Below are 6,207 nucleotides of genomic sequence, written 5' to 3'. Positions count from 1 at the left end.
AAAAAAAAAAAAAAAAAAAAAAAAAAAAAAAAAAAAAAAAAAAAAAAAAACCACCACCAACCAACAGTAGCAGCAGAATCACAAAATAACCCAGTATGTAGAGAGGACAGAAAATGCAGTAGCAGATATCTGTGAAATCACAAGCTCTTCAATGATCTCAAGTGCAAGAAGGGAGTGTACAGAACATAGAAACTAGGTCAAATATCTAAAAATGAACATTAAAAAAACCCTCAGCGTGAGCGTACAGAGACAAAATCGGAAAGTCTAAAGCACAAAATAAAATTCTTCTCCTATTCTTTGCTTATACTAATAAGGCATTTTAAGGGCATTTTTCATAGTAACAAAAAGGGAAACCAAGGGAAGAATTACTCTATGGGTAGAAAAATTGGTGGGTGATGCTGAGAAGCTCAGAAAGCTTAGTTCCTTTTTTAAAGAAGACTAGAAGAGGACAAACACAGAGATTCTGTTAAAGGTAGGGGCAGGGAATTGTGGAGCCGGGGAATTAGAAGCAATAATCCCTGTGATTCCTAAGAAGAGAATGAAGCAACCAACCAGGTGATTTATAATTCCATGAAGTTTAAAAATAAGATGAGGTTTGCTATGATTTGCCTTTTTGCAAATCCACCAGATTTCCTCTTATGACGAGGAAACAGGCGTTGTAGGTACAAGAGAAACTATATGGGCCACACACAAGGTTTTGTGTGTGTGTATGCTGGGGACTGGGCAGATCTATCCCAAATACACTCGGAGGGACCTTCCAAACAGGCAAAATGTGAGATCCCCTCTGGCTTCCACTGCCAGTGCTCATGCAGGTGCCTACCCTGGAGACTGTGGGGTCTGTAACAGCTGTAAAATGCAGGGAGCACCTCAGCTGAAGGGAGCTGGGAGGGAGAGGTGAGTGGTGGGTGTGCTCTTGCAGCTGGGAGCCGTTGTGGCCCTTTTAAAAGAGGATGTGAAGTGAGAAGAGAAGGATATAGGGAGCAGGATGGGGGCTGGTGGGGCTCATCTTTTTCTTCAAGCTGCACATTCAGGCTTGTCCCTGTGGTTTTCTTTCCTCCTACACAGCTGGCAACTGTATTCCCACCCAGAAATGGCTGAAGAGAGCACAAGGACCGATCCAGCAGGTGGGATATTTTGCTTCTGGAGGAAGCCAGGCCAGACACCTGGGAAACACAGAAGGTGTGCAAGCAGGTAACCAGTGAATAAACTGCTCACTGGTGGAGGAAGAATGGCAAATAAGAGAATCCAGTTTTTGCATGAAGAAATTTAAGCCATAATCTGAAGCACAGCTACCCAAGCCCTGAGGCTTCTCGTGTTTAAACCCTTCTATCCTAACTGCTGGCAGTCTCATCAGCTGTGCAGTGGATGACATTTCCTCTAATTCTGCAAGGCTGTCAAGGCAGTGAAGCTTCATCTCCTCATTCTGTGGAACAGCCTTCCTCTCTTCTCATCCCCTGCCTTTCTGTGTCACGGATGGGCTTTGCTGGTTTACTATGAAAAAGTCAAGAGAGGTGCCAGGTCTACCTGCTCTTGGTTTCCTTAGCTTGTATAGTTCTGATTGTTCCCTGTGTAAATCAAACAGCTTCCTCAGTCTCCATTTGTTTGGGTCTTTTCCCAAGTTCCCTAACAATTTTCATTAATCAAACCTTACATTTCTGTGTCTTGGTAAAGGGCTAACATTAGCCTCTGTTTTAATGGAGAAAACCAGGTTTTTCTGAAGGATGGTGGAGAACAATAACCTATTATGAGATTCTTGAAATATCTCCCAGGAGAGAGCCAAAGCTCACTCTTGTCTGCAGAGAGGTCTGAGTAAGCTCCTTAAGCCAAATCAGCTCTTCTGAGCAGGCCTCTGCGGAGCATTAGGCTGAACAGGACCAGATCCAGTATTCCAGGGGAATCCCTAAATCTTAATGGCACTAAGTGTCCTAATATTGAGTCTCTTTTCCATCCCATTCCCAATCTTGTTTGTGATTTGACCACTGTTTACACTGATCTTCCTGGTGAATGTCCCAATTTTTCCCTGACTTTTTCTGTCTGTGATTTGGGACCAGGCACTGTGCAGAGGACTTCAAGTCAGTCCATCCACTGGACATGATTTTGCATTAATGAGCACCAACTCATTATTGTTCCGCTGCCCACATGCTCAGACTGGACAAAACTTCTGGGAATTCTTTTCTCTCCATTGGCTCAGCCTAACCTAGATAACTTGATGTCACCTTCAAATGTTGCTCCCCCACCTCTTTTCTAGATCACAAAGAAATACTGTAATTGCCACTCTGTGTTACACAATTCATCAGCATATTAATATTAATACAGGATCTAAAAAAAAAAAAACACTGTTGAAAAAACATTCCAGTTACAAAGACAGGAGGTGCCAGGATTAAATATTCTTACGTAGTTGTGATCTAAATCCCTCTGTACAGCACTATAGGTTTTAGTCATGGGTATAGAGACTATAATTTAGAGGATCCCTTCTGCTTTAGGAAGCAGCGTAGGTTCCAGACTAGATGGATTGTTCTTCTGGCCAAGGGTGCAGTCCCTGGGTAAAGGGACTGTCACTCCCTAGGCACAGAGGAAATGCAGCACCATTTCTGATCTGTGCTGGACAGACAACAGAAAAGGGACAACTTTGAGATGCAGAGGAAGATTCTCTCCTAAACTTTTTGTTTTGTTTTGTTTTATGAATAAGAAGGGAGAGGAGCTGTTACTTTATTTCAATACAGAAGGGAAAAGACTGCTTAGTTAATAATGAATTTATTTGTATCCATGGGGCAGGAATTTCACTGACTCCTATTTGAATAAAACAGAAGGTGGCAATGGCTTCTTGACATTTGCCTGTCTCACATGAGACAGCTGATAAAGAGAGAAGGTTTTAGAGGGATCTAGCACCCACCTTCCCACACCTCAGGGAGCTCACTAACATGAGGCAGGGGTGCATGGCAAGGCGAAGAGGGAAAACAGGTATAGAGTGAAACAAGAGGTTCAGACTGGACATAAGAGGAACTTGTTCCCCACGAGAACAAGCCTGAAGTGGATCAGGTTGCCCAGAGAGGTTGTGCAGGCTCCATCTCAGAGGTTTCCAAGTGCTGTCTTTCTCAAGCCGTGAGTAACATGGGTTGATCTCAGAGCTCATCTCCCCAAGGTCCCTTTCATCCCAAATTGTCCTGTGTTCCAGGATTGTTTTTACACTCATTATTGGCAGTGCCCAGACCCCACCTGGTCAGGTGGGCAGATCCCACCTGATCTCTTACAGGTGGGATCAGCTTGACTGGAGCTCTGCCCCTCAACACCCCTCTCTGCAGCTCTTTCTTTCCCCAGAGAAAACAAACTGTGCTCAGGCCAAGGGAACTTGGTGTTGTGTCACCTGTTGCAAGGTCGTCTGTAGGCTCCAGGTGAACAGTGATCCACCCAGAACGAGATATGGGAGAAGCTGTGGAAGGGGCAAAAACGTATGCCAGGCTAAATTTGAGCTTTGTAACTTCAACACTGTAATTTCCTCCTTTGGTAAGACACACAAATGCACTTCTTCTGTACTGTGTGCCACATTGTGGGGCAAATTTACAAGTCACCCGTGGAAGTAATTCCCTGATGTCAATGAAGCTGCACTACTGAGAGTGTAATGGAACTGCTTTTGCAAAAATAACTGAACTGATTATTAAAATGCCTTTCATTAGGGATATTACACCTATACTTTGCAGCTACAATGACACCATTTAGAAATACAAAACATTAATCTCAGATTGATTGTGTTTTCACACCTTGTTTTCATTGAGCAGCAGATGACCAAAAAACCAAAAACCCATTCCTAAGAAATTGTGCATTTATGAAGTGTTTTTCTTCACACAGAAAACATTCAGTGCTCAGGTGATTGTTCACCTCACACATTTCCCCTGTGCTGTGAGTCTGCCAACAAGAAGCAAGTATGAAAATGGGGCAAAAGTGGCCTGGGCTGGTTTGTGCTGCCCAGCTACAGTGATGGGTTGACATCTACACATAGAATACATAGAAGGTCCCAGCCACAATCCCCTTTTACCTCCTGTCCCCCCCCACCCCCACACACACCAGTATTCCTTCACCCAGCACCCTCTCAGGACTGGGAAAAGGAGAAGCTGATTTCCCTGTAATTTCTGTAATCAGGAAAGTCATGGAAAGCAACCCAGCTTTCTTCTTCCCTGTGGAGAGATGAACAAGCCTAAATTCATTTATGCATCTGTAAACAGCTGGGAAAGGCTGAACCTTAAGCTGTGTCCATACCACTTTTTTTCTGGATTCCACGCCCAGAAGTTTGGCAGATTCAATGAATTTTGCTTTGGGAAAGCACTGAAACGGTTAGAAACTTTATTACATGTTAAACACGCAGCTGTGTTAAAGAAATTAATTTAATTGTAAATAAGAGCCAAAATTCAATATAATCAGATTAATACAATGACCTATAACAACATCCATTGGAACAGAATGATGCAATGTCAACTGCATTTGCAGTTTGTGCTGACCTGGAGAGGGGGAAAAAAATGTACTTGGGAAGACTGTCACCAGAGTATTACTGGGAGGGTTTTGTTTCATGACATTTTTTAAAGAACAAGATCTATTTACTTGTCAATTGGAAATTAAACCAGTGAGACTCAATTAATGCATGACACTGTTCCCTTTGAGCACAAACATGACTCAGAAGCAGTTCACAAAGAAGACAAGCTCTTGCTTAGTTTAGCAACATGACCTGCTTAGTTCTCAAAGGGACCCATCAAACTGAAATTAGGCAGTTAAAAAAAATCTACATAAATTCAGCAACTAACATATCCTGGGATCCCTCTGCTGATTTATATAGCTTTGAAATCACATTTTTGTTGTATTGTTTTTTTGTTTTGGTTTGGTTTGGTTTTTTTTTTTTAATTTTGGTCAAGTTTTCCCTCTTAGGTGGGAACGTGAAGGTGAGGGGAAGTTGTATAGTCACAACTTTACAGTCTGCACATCAAGTGACAAGTCACACACAGCATGATGTGAGCACAGTACCAAGAGAAAGGGATGGTGCTCTGTCCTGTGATGGGTCTGGCCACAGTTTTCCATGGTTTTGGTGCTTGGTCAGCCGTGGTGAGGATTGCTGGGGTGGGACTGGTTCATTTGAAGCACAAAGGTTTGTGCAGGGTCAAGCTGCCTGCAAGAGCTGAGCACAGAAAGCGTCAGCCTTTCCTATCATATCTAATCAAGGTCCTGGGAAAGGGAAAGAATATCATTCCGTGTGGAGTGTGGTCATTCTGGCCACAACGCCTCTCTCAGCTGAGAGACTCCTCAGGGTGCAACGTTTGCTGTGCTTTGCTGCAGGCAGTGGACAGCAGGTTTAAGTAACTGTGATGATATTTGGAAAAATAATCCAGCCCCTTTTTTAAAAACATTGCAGGCTCAGCAGTTTTGCATTTGGGAAGAATATAAGTTGGTAATTGTTTGTATATTTTTGAAGATGAGCTATATTGAGGTTGGAGTGAGACCCTGCCATAGAGCCAAGCTGGATCTCAGGGCTGTGATTTGGTTGTTTATACAGAGACACCCTGCCCTGAGTGAAACACCCTCCAGTGCCCAAATCATCCATATAGAGCTGGTAGAGCTGACACAAGGCCCCATAGGGATGGCTCAGGTATCCTGAGGTGTCCAAAGGTTGCTGGACCCCTCGGTTCAGCCACCTGAGTCCTGCCCCCTCTGTTGCCCCACTCGAGATGAGGGGGCACTCAGAGCTGCAATATCTTGGGCAAACAATTGTTTGCATGCAAGGATGGTACCTGTGCTAAAGGGGTCCATCAGGTGAACTTCTGGATGCTTAAGAGGGCGAAATGCCTGAAGGACACTGTGCCCCTGTGAATCCCTCAGCTACACTAGGCTGCCCGAAAAGCCTCTCACTGCACTAGATTAGTGCACCCCAAAGTCACAGGGATTCTCAGCTCGAAGGGACACCCTCCCAATCCTTATGCCTCATGCACTGATACAGGGCTGAGCACTTCTGAACCATCAGTGCTGGATGGTTCCATAATATTCTCCTCGAAAAGTTGAGCAGAACATCTCTGGGTTATGTCTGCCAGTGCTGCATGAGTCCCATCATTAGGAAGTTTTCTCCATTCCCCAGCCTAAATCTCCTTTACTTCAGTTTAAGCTGATTTCTTCTTGTCCTTCTTTTGATGGACATGATGAGCAGTTGATGATAATCCTCTTTGTAACAAC

The sequence above is a fragment of the Empidonax traillii genome, unplaced genomic scaffold, assembly GCF_003031625.1.
Source record: "Empidonax traillii isolate 1590-97213 ecotype Southwest subspecies unplaced genomic scaffold, ASM303162v1 scaffold1:size7828297, whole genome shotgun sequence".
Classification (NCBI taxonomy): domain Eukaryota; kingdom Metazoa; phylum Chordata; class Aves; order Passeriformes; family Tyrannidae; genus Empidonax; species Empidonax traillii.
The sequence above is the reverse complement of the archived record's forward strand: the minus strand, read 5'-3'. Positions refer to the sequence as shown.